Source organism: Gymnodraco acuticeps, unplaced genomic scaffold (genome assembly GCF_902827175.1).
Source record: "Gymnodraco acuticeps unplaced genomic scaffold, fGymAcu1.1, whole genome shotgun sequence".
NCBI lineage: Eukaryota > Metazoa > Chordata > Actinopteri > Perciformes > Bathydraconidae > Gymnodraco > Gymnodraco acuticeps.
In genome coordinates, this window is record NW_022990158.1 from 1,195,503 (window position 1) to 1,210,066 (window position 14,564).

Consider the following 14,564-nt stretch of genomic DNA (forward strand, 5'->3'; position numbering starts at 1 on the left):
GTGGCTGGAGAATTGGTTTGGTGGGGTCTGTGGTTGTTTGGTTTGTTGGCAGGACTACAGGCAGACTGGTGAACTGACTTGTTGGTGATATTGATATTTGCCTGAATGGTTGATGATTTAATCGGTTCTCAAGTTGGCTGGATTCACCGGCCTTCTCATTTCCTGACTGGTTAGCTCTGGCTAATTGGTGAAACTCTTGTCACAAGAAGGATACAAGCAATGATTGTTTGTTCAAATGCTCAAGACTTACCTTGTAGAGGTTGCTTTTGGGTAAGGGCACTGAACATGAGGAGAAACATCCCAAGCTTTAGGTCAGGTAGGGTCTAAATCAGTTCTCAACTGGTGGGTCGCGACCCAAAAGTGGGTCGCGGACCCGTTTCAAGTGGGTCGCGGATGTGTGAGTGAAGAAAAAAAATGTGAAAAAAGAAATTGTAATTGTTTTTTGTTGTTTTTGGGAAAAAAGTCCAACTTTTATTTTGAAGGCCAGATTTTCTAACGCTGTGCATGCAGTAGGCGTTGGACTGGAAGTACCGGAGACCATAAACGGTTTTGAAAACTTCTGTCACGCAGTGATCATCCACTCAATAAAACATCTTTGCTGATGTTTTTTCGAGTCTTCTGGCCAATCAGAATCAAGATTGTTGCTGGAAGTCCCCACGGAGAATAACTTAGCGGTATAACTGTTCTTTATACATCCATGGGTACAACTTCAGATACAAATTAACACGTAATGAAATATGACCCCCGGTTTGATGATTAACAGGTCACAGAACAATGGGGGATATCTACCCTTACCCACAATTTAAAGTAATTCACCCAGACTCTCTCCTCTTTGCTCTTCTCTCTGTGAGGAGCAGCAAGATGTCAGAACAAAGTGAAACACAAACAATGGCATAAAATATTATTAATATGTCGGATTGTAATACATTTATTTATTTTCTTCTCAGTGTACCAGAATGCGTAGTTTATGTTAGTATTTCTAAAAATCTCCTGGGGGAGAATCCAACAGACCCCCCTTCTGGGGTTGGGTTTTCAGAACGTGTGCCTTTTTATACAGTTCAGCTTTGATTCCATCAACTCATTAAACCTTTTTTAAAAGCATACTTTAGTTCTGTGAAGGGATATAAGGGATATATGCACTGTACTTCACTTTAATTCATATTGTATGCTGAAAAGCGTATATATTACAGCACGATTTTTTGTTGAATAGATTTTAGTGCTTAAAAATGTTGGGTTGTGATTTATTGACCATGTAAAAAGTGGGTCCCTTGGTCTGACCAGTTGAGAACCACTGGTCTAAATTGCATATCATTCCCCATCTGTCTCTCAGTTCTCAGTTTGGGTTGTATTTCAGAAGGATTACGGAAAGACTACAAGCCTTACTTTTTGCTGGAAGGATGTATCATGGTTCAAGGAACAACCCAGTTCAGGTATGATACAAGCAGTTCTTTCTACTTATGGAAATCGCCTTGTGGAACTCTGAGGTCTGGTCTTCTAGTTTCCTTTTAACCTCTCTACAGTCCATTTAAAATAAAAAAAACACAAGATGCCCATTAATCATTTAAAAAAAGTTAGCCCAAAGGACTTTCCTGAGGGCCCAGAAACCTTTTCAGGAACGCAGAAGCCTTACCTGAATAATCAACCTGTCATGTGGAGGCAGAGCAGGTTGGAGCCAAATGCAGGACGTACCTTTAGTGGCAGGGCAAGGGAACAGAGTAGGGCAAGGCAAAACAAACGGAAACAAAATCCCAGACGAACAAACAAGGATCTTACCAATACCGACAAAACAAACAAGACTTAAATACATGCAGAGCTAATCACAAGGACAAGACATAGCTGGGGAAGGCAGGAAAACACAAGGGCAGCAGGTGAAAGGTGGAGGCGTGTGGCGCAGTGGAGCACAGGTTCAAACCCCTCTGCAGTCAGCATGTCGTTGTGTCCCTGGGCAAGCCACTTCACCCCAAATTGCTCCTGTGGGGATTGCCCACAGTATTGAGTATGTAAGTCGCTTTGGATAAAAGTGTCTAACAAGTAACATGTAATGTGAAAAGGATCAGGTAATAACACAGGCGGAATTACACAGACAGGAAGCACATATATACAGACATAACAGGGATGGTGTCAACATCTTAACAAACCAGGTTTAACTTTGGTTCATCAGCTATTGTTCCTGGTAGCCAAAGGTCTCTGCTCTTGTGGTCATAACTTGTATAGGCAGGAACTATTTAGCAGCAATGAAAATGCCAAACCTCTGTGTCGTCATTTCTAAGCACGCACTGAATTTATGTTGAAAGAAGGGTGGACATTTTTGTGAAATGTTAAACTTAGTTATGTAGTTGATTCCTAGTCATATATATAACGAGCTGAACAAAAACAGAGTGAACAAGAGAACTGCCTTATAACCATTCAGAAGTTTTTATGCATCTAAGCCTGTCCATATTGTTTGTATCTATTACTAATTTGTTTCCCAAAAGGTTGTGGTAGTAAATGCTGCAAGTAATGTTTTTACTGGTTTTTACGAGGGAAAGTATTGCTACATTTATAGAACCAATCTAGATGGCCGTTCACAGCACAGTGGAGTTAAAAGTTTTTTTAGCGAAAAATGATATCGTAGCTTTAGTAGACAGTATTCGATCAGTTTCAGCAAACTAGGTTGTTTTCTAAAATAACTAATCAACGCTTATCTTTAGAATCTTTTTACCCTCCAAACTTTATTTTAAAGCAAATTAAACACAAGCTTGCAGATTCATGTGGTTTGACACCAAAAAAGTAACTGCCTTTATTGCCTGATTTAATAAAGCTTTAGTTAATACGATCTGGTATCTGATTGTATTGCAAGAGTACATATTATTAGACAACTCATTAAAAGCGATGTTTGTATTGTGGGCCAACATATTTTTACAAAAATCATTTCCCGTAGACTGGTCTAAAAGGGGTCTATGTTGACATATTCCTGCTGACTTTTTCTGGTTTTATGAAAACTGACTGTCCTCTTTTAGGAACAAAGGCAGAAGTGGATGGCCAAAGTTTATACATCAGCAAAAAGAACCTCAGAGGAGTTCTGGATAGATTATTGGACATATAAACTGGCTTATTTTTTACACTGGAGACCATAATATTCACCCTATTTAATTTAACCTTGACCAAAATCTAAGTTACTCTTGTTAAACGCAATGAACCAATTATTAACCATAGATGTAGTACCTAAGGAAATGGTCATTTTGGAAGGTTTTTCCAAACAATTAATGTGCCATCTCTCAGCTATTCCCCTGTGGTGTTACTAGTAAGATGAACCACCTGCCTCTCTTTGCTTTAGCGGATGAATATACTCCCTGTGGACACTCACTCAAAAACACACATAATTGTCACTAGGGTGTTTTCTGATGCCAGACAAATGTTTAACCTTTCTCTTCATCAGATTAACAGTGTCTGAGCAGGAGATAAACACAGCGAGTGGAAAAGGGAAGAGACAATATGATAAAGAGAGAAAGAGACTGGAAGACAAACAGACAATAGCAATATGAGGGTAGAATAGAGAGGACAGGAGCGCAGAATGGGCGAGAAGTAGAGTGCGGACATTTGAAGTTTCTTTGGCAGTCCTCTATGACTTGGCAACCATTGAGTCGGTTCTACTCTCTTGCCAATGTGGACCAACATGTGCCAGTATATGCCAACTTCAGCCAATGCCTGCTGCTCTGGCCTGTCTTTAAAAACAAAAAAGTAGGCCTTGGTTTCCACACTTTGATGTTCACAAGGTTTTTGGTCGCTCTGAAATACAATCTGGCTTGTTAGTGATATGGAGAAATGGACTACGTCACAGGAGAAAGGAGGTCAGGGGAGGATTTGTGAAAACCAAGCAACCTGTGTTTCAGAATGGTCATGTTGGAAAGCCAGCTCTCTATAGCAATGGTCGTGCTTTGAACCCCAAAACATCCACAGCTCTTGTATAATGCTGTGTTTCCACCTCATGGTGTGGCACCACTAGACATCATTTTGAAACCAGCATATTTTCTCTAGTTTTTTTTTTAATTCTAATTGCACCCCTTCAGTGTAGGCGTGGTTCTCAACTAATCACTATGGTGAGTTCGCATTTAATATCAAGAATTCTTCCATCTGAAACTAAACAGATGAAAGCCTACAATTCATCTACTTTTCACCATAATTCAGGCAGCTTGGCTACCAAAATATTGCTGGTTTGAACAGAAAGTCCTGGCAGTGACGATCCAATCGGTTGTCTGCAGGTAATTACCTCCACATTAAACTTTCAACTCAACTTGTTTGATAGTTTGACCGAGGCCTCAACCAGCTCTGACTAGGTGATTCCAATGCCCTTCAAGGCGAGCGTTGAGATATGATACCCCCACCTGGTCCTGGCTCTGCACCTCAGTCTCCTTCTAGCTAGACTTGCCTGGAAAACCTTTATGGGGAGGCAACCAGGTGGCATCCTCACAGGGTGCCCAAACCACTTCAACTGGCGCCTTTCTACGCAAAGGAGAAGCAGATCTAACCAGGGTCCCTGGATTACTGAACTTCTCAGTTTATCCCTAATGGGGATGCCAGCCATCCTCTGGAGATAAACCTTTACTGGCCGCTTATTTCCTCGATCTCATTCTTTTGATCATGACCCACCCTTCATGACCATAGGTGAAAGTAAGAAACTAGAACTTTTGACATTTAATTAAGCTAATTAACATCATGAATCATCAGATGTTTATGAAGAGAGATTTTTAAGTTTATCCTAAGTATCTATTTTGAAATTATTTTGTACATATCCCAAAACTCAACAACACATATAAACATAAATATACCAAGACGTACTAAACTTGAACAGTAGCAAGCAGGCATAAATGCACAGAAGATTAAGCGTACATAACAACTTCATTTTAAATACAGGCCTGGGGGTGAATGCACAGAATTCAGCACAGCACACAAATAACGCACACAAACACACACTCACATTCATGAGAGTCACCTTGGCCAGGTAATATAGTTTTCCCCACATACCCATTGGCATTATGTCCTGCGAAACCCAAGCTAAACCCCCTACGATATGTTTGAAATGTTCACTCATACATATCGTAGGGGGTTTAGCTTGGGTTTCGCAGGACATACAGCCTGCAGCCACTGAAATAAAGAAGTTATCCATTTGAGCTCACAATGAATTATTATATATAATTAAGCTTTTCTCACAGTTTTGCTCAAGCATATCTATAACACTGATTACTCGTTACAGTATAATAAGCATGGGCATGTGGAATCAGTCACCACTGCATCTTAACAATGTTGGATAGCAAACATGGCAAAGTGGACAACACCCCACGATGGCCCAGAGCCTCAGGGGGCCTAAAAGCTGCAGATTCATTGAGTGGCAATTAGTTGCTTCTAATCTAATTAACGCCAGTTTGTTTGTTAATACTGTGTGCACCACTAGAACACATGAACTCAAATTATTGGGCGACACCGGCAATACTGCTGTATCTTGAGGCCAAAAATAAACGCTGCAATGTCTTTAATACAGTTAATATTGTGCTAAGATACGGCATATAAATAATTTGAATTTGAAGTAGTGTTGGACCAACACTAACCGACACTAACCGAGACTGATTCATTAAAAAAGTCTTTGAATTGAATCATCACTTAATTTGAATGTTTTGTCTGTGGTTTAAAGTCTCCATAGGGACATGGGGCGGTGTGGTTGTTGCTTATCAGTAGTGACACATATCAATCAATGCTTCACAGGTTGGGGTTGCTGATCTGACACAAAGTAATATCAGCACTCATGCATATATCTGACCTTTTATACAGCGCACTGACACATAGCCTAAAGTTGTTGAACAATTTCAAATGTCAGTGAGTTCACACTCTGGCAATGTGTGTACTCTCTTAACTAATTATTTTACGTGCCAGTGCATTTTGATGCAGTTTTGTACATTTTTAAAATCACAAGGTCTTAAAGGAATACTTCCTCTACCAAGTGATCATTTGTTTATCAACCGTTCACTTCTTGTAACCTTGAGTTCCTAAAAAAAAAACAGTTTTCATGTGAATGAATCATAAGTGAAAAAAAGTCTTTAATAACTGAGATAAATAAAATAATATTTGTATGAACTCTCACACAAATTGCCTTTTTCCGTTTATAGGCTCACTACTTCATAAACACATGCTAAATCTTCAGCCTTGTAGGCGCAAGAATGAGACTGACTTTTTGGAAGTGTTAGTAATTAGTAAGTAAGGTTTTAGCAAAATTGCATTTTTCAATCAATCAATGTTTATTTATATTGCCCAATATCACAAATGTTACATTTGTCTCAGTGGACTTCACAGTTTGTACAGAATATCATACATGGGACAATACCCTCTGTCCTTAGACCCTCATATCGTACAAGGAAAAACTTCCAGAGAAAAACCCACAGTTTAAAGGGAAAAATGGGAGAAACCTCAGGGAGAGCAACAGAGGAGGGATCCCTCTCCCAGGACGGACAGACATGCAATAGATGCCGTGTGTAAATTGAAGAGATAATACATTTTACAGCGTAGGTCAGGGGTGCCCAACCTTTTTTGAACCGAGAGCTACTTTTAAAGTTGCCAATCTGCCGAGATCTACCAGTCCAAGCGTCCAGGCGTAGCCATTACTGACAGCCTACTACCAGGTACTACCTACTACACACTTCTACTTATGTAAAACTGAGTAGTGTTGCTACAAAAGTATAAATTAGGCTTACTAATAAGACAACTCAGATCTGAAGCTACAGGAATCTGCTGCCAAAGTGCAATAAAAAAGACAAAATTAATAGAATCAAACCCTTTTTTTGTTGCATTTAGTAGAGTATAAAAATAAATGCCTTTTTAAAATAGGATGCAAGCAACTATAGTTTATTAACTAAACCTGAATTAATAATAGACTATAACCTTTATCTTTATCTTATACCATTTTGTACAATAATTATAATGAATAAGTTCAAACAAACAAAAACTTACAGCTGATTAATAACGGTATCTAACTTGAGTTTTTATCAAAAACCTGTTGAAATGCTACTGTTATTTTTACTGTCCCCAAAAAGCGCGTCGGCAGCCTCCAGGAATGCTTCTTTCACAACTTCGCCGTCTTTGAAAGACTCGGGCCTGGCGCCACGAGGGGGCAAAAGGGGGCATTGCCCCCTAAGTTGTTTTATTTGCCCACTCACTTTGAGCATCATTCAGCCATCGAAAAGTTAAATAAATGTCACAATTATTAAATAACTTTAAATAATTATTTTCCCCAACACACGTTACTATATTTAGATCAGATATGTGGGCAGGCAGTCAAGCAACGTGTAAACAAGCCTCAACCCCAAGTGAGCTTGTAGTCTTAATTAATGTTAGCATGTGTGCTTAGCTGTAAACACAGTCGGATGGGGGACCAAAACGTCCCTGTTTTCCGGGCAAAGTCCCCATTTTCGGAATGTGCGTTAAAAAACATAGAGCAAGGTGAAATAAAATGTTACATGTCAGTAAAAACAGAGTAACAGTGTTGTGCCTGTTTGTAGCGTTAGTGTATTTATTTTTCTAATACTTCTTCTTCTTCTTCTACCTCTACTTCTTCTTCTTCTACCTCTACTTCTTCTTCTTCTACCTCTACTTCTTCTTCTTCTACCCATGGATGTATAATAAGAAGCTTCTAATTCAATGTACCTTCCCGCAAAATATTGGACAAAAGAAAGTCGGCTAGTAGTGTCAACTAGATCCATAGTATTAGAACAAAAGTGATTTAAACGAGGTGAATTACGAATGTATGTTCTCAATCGCCAAGTGTGGGATTGAATATTAAATTAGTTTAGATTAGATTTATTGTCCCCAGGGGGAAATTCATTTCCACAGCTCTGTGAAAACAAGATGAAATGGACACAAAATAAGACAACTACAGAGAGCACCACACATGATGCTTACCTGTTATTATTTAGGGCTGCCTGTATGGATCAGGTTTTTGCCAAAGCGAGCCCTTTTACTATAATAATAATATGTTATTATATAAACCGTATTGGTACAATGAGCGACATCTAGTGACGGACTTTTAATCTGTGTCTGTCCATTTGGTGTAGTATTTGATCCAATATCTTATGGAATGCCAGGTTTTAGGTCTTGGTTTGAACATTCAATCCTGAAAATAAAAAATCAACCAGATTAATTTGTCTTTAATCCTGACATGACTAGAGTAGATAGTAAGTAAATAAATCTGTATAGGAAGACGAGTTAAGGGATAGAGGAGAACAGGTTATGGTATAATTACAGAGCCTGTCCATTTATAAATTGAGGAAATCAATGTTAGTCTGTTAATGTGACTAACAAAGTGCAGGCATCTAATAATGTACTATCTATTATTAAAGATCAGAGGAAAATAACAGAATGAGAGGGGTCAATCCGGAACACAAATAAAGAAGCAAAGAGATTGTAGAGCACTGAGAATGAAAAAAACGTCATTACATTGCCAGTATTTTTCGTTGTTGTGAAAAAAAAGTCGCCCCCTAGGATTTTTGAACAGCCCCCTCAGTCATTTCAGCCTGGAAAGACTTCATGTGTTTCGCAAGAACGTGACTGACACGATAAGATGCTATGGTAGCAGCCTTGCTCTTGTTGTTGGGCCTGGTGAAAATGGACTGCTGTGCATTTAGCTGTGCTCTCAGGCCCCTCCCCTTTTGGAGCGTAGGGCAGAATTAGGAGGGAATTCCGTTTCGTAGCGTTTGTGCACTGTTTTGAAATGCCGCTCCTAAATTACCCTTCTTCGATAAAGCCACGCTCGCATTGCAGATGAGACAGATGGACTTTGAATTGGAATAGATACAAAAATAATCATCCTCCCACTCGGAGTGAAAATTATATATGTTGGGCTTTTTTGCTTCTGCCATAATTGCTGTCTTGTGTGTGTGCGGACTGGCACTCTTGTTGCCACGGACAACGTCAGCGAAATAGTGCCCACTGCCCACCAGCCACGCCCCGACACATGGGGTCACGCCGGCCAATCACAAAGCTTTGATGCGTTCAAGTGCATTATTCTGCCACAGGAAGATTATGTTATAGGACATTAACGATAAAACAGAATATTGTTGTTCTATTTTTAGACACATATCGCGATCGACTGGGAATCTCCCCGCGATCGACCGGTCGATCGCGATCGACTGGTTGGGCACCCCTGGCGTAGGTAGACCAAATGTCTGGAAATGCATGTGTCTATAATAAGAAGATGAATCCACGAGGATGTCCATCATCCTTTGGGAGCCATCAGGGAAGTAGTATGATGAGAGTCAGGCAGGACCACAGTGATAGGTTCAGCCATGACTCGAAGTCCAGGACTCAAATCCAGAACTCAGGATAGAGGATCAAGGACACAGGATCCAGGACTCAGGACAAAGGATCCAGGACTCATGATCCAGTACTCAGGATCCAGGACTCATGATCCAGTACTCCGGATCCAGGACTCAGGATGCAGGATCCAGGACACATGATACAGGATCCAGGACACAGGACCGCAGCAACAGGATCAGCCACGACTCAGGATCCCGGCGTAGATAGACACCAAAAAGAAATTTGGGGGAAGCTGGGTTATACGGAACATGAGAGTACACAGGTACAAACAGACAGAAGGAAGAAGTAAGGTGTCCCCCGACAGTCTAAGCCTATAGCAGCTAAACTAACGTGTCTACTACGTACATGGACTCCCTTAGGATAGGTTGAGGGAAAGGGGTAGCAAGTAAGAGGTAAAGAACAGAGGTGGAGAGGCACAACGTGTCTACGTACATGCACTCCCTTAGGATAGGTTGAGGGAAAAGGGTAGCAGGTAAGAAATACTTGCTACCAGCGAAATAATTTTCATTTTTTAAATTATTTCGACTGAATAAATATTACTCTTGCTCCTGTTGTGTGAACGTTTTTAAGTGGCAGCAAGTGAGTTATTGATGTACAAATGATTATTTTGATGTGTGAAGTTCTTTGAAAAGGCCCTAAGGGTTTTGTTATCATTATAAAATGACTCACAGTTGCACTTGCTGTTTTCATGGATGAATATGCCAAGGAGCTGTGCCTGAAAAATAATAAGTATATTTCTCTGATCCCTTTTTTAAAAAATTGTTTATCCTTAAGGGTTGCCGAGGGCTGGAGCCAACCCCTGTCATTTGGGGAAAAGCAGGTTACACCCTTGACATAACAAGAGGGATAACCATTGACACTAACATCTAGCCCTAAGGGCAATTTATTCATCGGCAATAGATCTAACCTGCATCTGTTGGAAATAAAAAAGTTCTTGCTGAGAGGAAACCACTTTATTGTGCTACCTCTCATAGACAGTATTTGATATCACCATATGCATCGCTGCTATAGAAATACTGTAGCCATGCTGACGTAGTTTCTGATGGTCAAAACAGGCAGTGTCAACAACCATGCTATTTGAATACGGTCGGTAAGCAACAAATACATACTTATCAGGGTAACCATAGTAATAATACATTTTATTTCTATAGCGCTTTTCTTGAACCCAAAGACGCTTAGTAGGTGGAGCAATATCTCATTCATGGACACATGGTTGTGTACCTTTTCACAGAGGTGTGCATCAAATTAATATACATTTTGAAAAAACTTGAATGGATATTTGGCATTAATTTTGGCTTTTTAAAAACATTTTTATTGTTCCGGGGCGTTTCCTCTTGGTCTGCCGGATGTAAAATGACAGGGTAAACACTACGTTAATCAGTTGTTGAGTCAACTTGGTCGCAGACAGATTTAGCTAGCTCACGTCAGCAGGAAACCGATGGACTGTCCACTCCAAGTAGGGAATGAGTCCTTACCCCAAGTGAAGGAGTTCAAGTATCTCGGGGTCTTGTTCTTGAGTGAGGGTACAATGGAGCGTCCGATACAAGCGGCCGAGATGGGTTTTCTCCGCAGGGTGGCTGGTGTCTCCCTTAGGGATAAGGTGAGAAGTTCGGTCATCAGGGAGGGACTCGGAGTTGAACCGCTCCTCCTTCGCGTCGAAAGGAGCCAGTTGAGGTGGTTCGGGCACCTAGTTAGGATGCCACCTCGGCGCCTCCCTAGGGAGGTGTTCCAGGCACGTCCAGCTGGGAAGAGACCAAGGGGTAGACCTAGGACCAGGTGGAGGGATTATATCTCTTCGCTGGCCTGGGAGCGCCTTGGGATCCCCCAGTCAGAGCTGGTTGATGTCGCCAGGGAAAGGAACGTTTGGGGCTCTCTGCTGGAACTGCTACCTCCGCGACCCGACCGGGAGAAGATGGATGGATGGACGTCGTAGTGTGCAGTAATGTGGGTAATGGCTCGCTGTAATCACGCCTAACGTTACTGAAATGAGGAGACAAAATATATGGGTTGACCAGCCTCAGGTAGATCAGTTACATTTTGATAGATCTGAGAGTAGGCTTTGACTGTATTTAGTGTGATTAGTTGCTTTTTCCCACCAATGCTATGCACCCACATTCTTTAAACATTTACTCTTTTTGGGCAGAAAAAAATTCAAATAAATTAAGATGAAAAAGTTCGTACAAAGAGAGTAGACCTTATGTATAACCTGTATGTGAATACATGCATCCTTATGTAGAAGCATTTGTGTTCAGATACGTCCATTGACATAAGTGGGTGTGAGTGTGTGTGTGTGTGTGTTTGTGTGTGTGTTTCTCAGCATGCGCAGGTGTCGGCGCTCTCTCTCGCTGCCTGTTAGTTAGATTGATAGTCAAATTAATCCGTAGCTCCGTCCAGGTATAAACACGCTGCCTGCTGGCCAGGATACATCCCCCTCTATTAACGCCGTAATTCAACGCACCCTCCAGCTGCCTGCCCTGATCATAGGAGGGTAATTGCAGAGAGCGCTTGATTTACTGATGGCAAGGAAACGATGGAGTTGGTAAGGGTTGATTAGGAGATTAATTTAAGGCTCATTTTGAATTTATGTAATTGGAATTTGTGTTATTTGATGACAAAAAACTCATCCAATATGCACAAATATGAAACACTAGCGGTCAGCCAAAGTACAGAGAGCCTGGAGCTGTGATGTAGCAGTGACGCTGCCCTGCTGGAGGGCACTTGGGAAGTGATTGTAGACAGATGTACAGCCATCCGATCAAATTATCATCAGAGTGCATTGAATAAATAAATCATTATAGCCTCTATGTATAAACTGTCTGTGCACAAGTGTGATAGCCTCCAACAGTGCTTTCAACTCTAACATGAACTCAGGAGATGAATACTCCGAGAACGGAATTAAGACTAATCCAATTAGCAGACTGTCATAATTTGTAGCAACGGATTTGTTTTATATTTTTGAAGCTGTACATTGTGATTTCCATTTAAAAGCATGTCATGCAATTTTAAGTAGTTTTTTCCCCTTCTTCTATTTGACATTGTTGCCAGTTCCAATGTAAGTTCATGTTTGTTCACACCTGGCATCTGTTTCAGCATGGTAGCACATTCCTCATTTGTGTTATTCGATGGGGATACACACCAACACACACAGGGAGATCCTATGTTTTATTCATAGGTGTCTTCAAATGCAAATACAGGCGACCAACTGTACCCTTTCCTAGCCATGTTACAAAATAACAAGCCACACACTATCGACCCCACAAACAAAGTGTGAGTGTGTGTGTATCAGATTTGAGCTCAATTTATAACTTGCTGATAACAGAAGGGTCATCAATGTCAGCCACTCACATTAGACACAAAATGGCATCCACAAATCTTTCCTTTCACCCTTTAAATCTCCCTTTTCACCTCATTCATCTTCAGGAGGACAAGACTCAGCTTCACCAGACACTTTTTACTGGCATTTATTTTCAAGTCGGGCACATATTTGTAAGGCAATTTCCCCCCCAATTTGTTTTCATTACCTACCGTTAGTCCTATACAGAACAGCAGAGGTCACTTTTTGTTTTTTGCCGACTTCAAATTGTATCAGCTGTTATCGGGTGTCATACAGCCATAAGGGTAGTATGGCCCTGCTCTACCTTCTCATTGGCTCAGTGTTTGTTATAATCTATGGATAAGCCAGAACACAGGAAAAAGGATAAAAGTGATACGCCTATAAAGAGTGACTTATTTAAACAAGAATCTTATTTTAGCCCAAACCATGATTTGTTTTCCCTAAAAGAACCAAGTAGTTTTGTTGCACAAACCTCACCCTGTAGCTTCTCAACGTTAACGCACATTAAACTTCAACCGTTTCACGATTAGTGGCTAAGTGCAATTAGCTGTTTGCATTTTCAGCATAATATTTCAGCAATTCTAAAACCTTTATTTGTTTGTATTCAATAATCCTATTATCACACTGTATCTCTCAATTACACAGTAATACTTCAATTCCTAACTGAAGCCGCAAGCCTAGGTTATAGGGGTGTAACGGTATCCGTATTCGTCCCAAACCGTCACGGTTCGGCACATGCAGTCACACGACGAATACACCTTTTTTTATGAGTGGGAACAAAGTCTGTCACTGACTCAGGGCAGTATCCATTACACTATATATAATCCAGTATGGCGGTATTGCTTGATTGCCAGCAGCCCTTAAACAACAAATGAAGAACAAGAAGAAACACAACAACAAAACAAACAAAATACAAGAAGAAAAAAAGTTAGTATTGCAATTTCAGATAACACACAGGAGCTAGAACCCACCTGCTTCTTTTAAATCAGCTGTGTGGGAACATTTCGGGTTCCCTGTGGACTACAATAACGATGGAGTGTGAGTGGTGGATCGGACGAGGACGGTGTGTCGGTGTGTCAAGCTAAACATACTAAATCATATCAGAAGGCATCACCCAGATTTGCCAATCACCGGAGCCCGGCAAAAGACAACAGCAGTTCAACAGCTGATCCCCGCTGTTTTTAAGAAGCCAATATACATGAAAGCCGTGAGACCAAAATATATAACGGAAGCTTTTGGAACGGCAATGCGTCCTGGAAACACTTATTTTCAATATTTTCAAGACATTCTTTTTAGTTTTACAGCTTGATGAAACCTTGTTGTTTGACATCAGCCAGTATAGATACTATGGCCATTTGAGTGTGTGTGGTACTGTTTGTGGTTTGTTTTTAACTGTGTAATACAGTAATTATTCAAAATGTTAGAGTTCCTTATTTTTAAACTGAAACTTGCACTACTGTTCAAAAATAAATAACAACAAACCTGGAATTATGCATTTGGGACTTGTTTTTGCTTTTTCTTGTTGTACCGAACCGTGACCCCCAAACCGAGGTACGTACCAAACCGTGAATTATGTGAACCATTACACCCCTACTAGGTTAAGTTAATAGAGGTATTGAAAAAATATTAGACTGCCAATAACAAGGACATAAATGATCCCGGTAAACACCAGTGCTGGTAACTCTGCTTTGTAGGCCTGTAAAGTGTGCAAGTCTCATTACAATGAAACAACCCGAGGCTATACAATGCAAACATATTTTAAACAGATCAATATGAAACATAAATACCATCTCTGCACTACACTATATTAACTCTTATTTAGCATTTCTAGCATCTCTTTCCTGTTTCTGGCATGCATGTTCCTGTCTGCTTCCTTCCTCCTGACAGATAT

General features: G+C 40.5%; 1 protein-coding gene across 7 annotated transcripts in view; it reads left to right on the plus strand.

Moving 5' to 3' along the window:
- il1rapl2 (interleukin 1 receptor accessory protein-like 2) overlaps nt 1–14,564 on the plus strand; it is a 608,994-nt gene that overhangs the window by 376,934 nt on the left and 217,496 nt on the right. The gene's annotated exons all lie outside the window — the stretch shown is intronic.